Consider the following 575-nt stretch of genomic DNA (forward strand, 5'->3'; position numbering starts at 1 on the left):
GTTGCTCGACGGCCACTTTCCCTAAGTTTCGTATACCGTTTTTTTTATTTTTTTAGAAAAGATGTATTTGAACTGTAGTAAACACATAAAACCCATTAAATTCAAGAATTAATGAAACATTGACTTTTGATTGACCGTGACACGTGTCGGCTTCTCAAGTCTCGAATTAGTGACGTGTCCGCCTATGTGGACTGCCTAGGAATGAAGGAAACCCTTCATTATATATAGATATACTATATATATATATATATATAAAGTATACTCACAAATCACAATCATGCATACTCACACATGATTATATATCCATAAGTGCATGCACTAACTGTTGTATCCTTGAGATTAGGGCCAACAACTTTTTAGGGAGCCATAGTAATGAAAAATCAACACCAAGATGTTGGAAATTATTATGAGCTGAAGATAAATAGATTTTTTTAAAAAAGTTCACTAAAAAAAGTTATCTCCCTTCTTCGATCTTCTTCCTCTTTTCTCTTATTCTCTGTTTATTCTGTTTCTCATCTCTTTTTTTTCTGTTTCTTATCACTTTTCTGTCACAATCCGCAAAGTACAACGATGAG

Source organism: Brassica oleracea, chromosome C5 (genome assembly GCF_000695525.1).
Source record: "Brassica oleracea var. oleracea cultivar TO1000 chromosome C5, BOL, whole genome shotgun sequence".
Lineage (NCBI taxonomy): Eukaryota > Viridiplantae > Streptophyta > Magnoliopsida > Brassicales > Brassicaceae > Brassica > Brassica oleracea.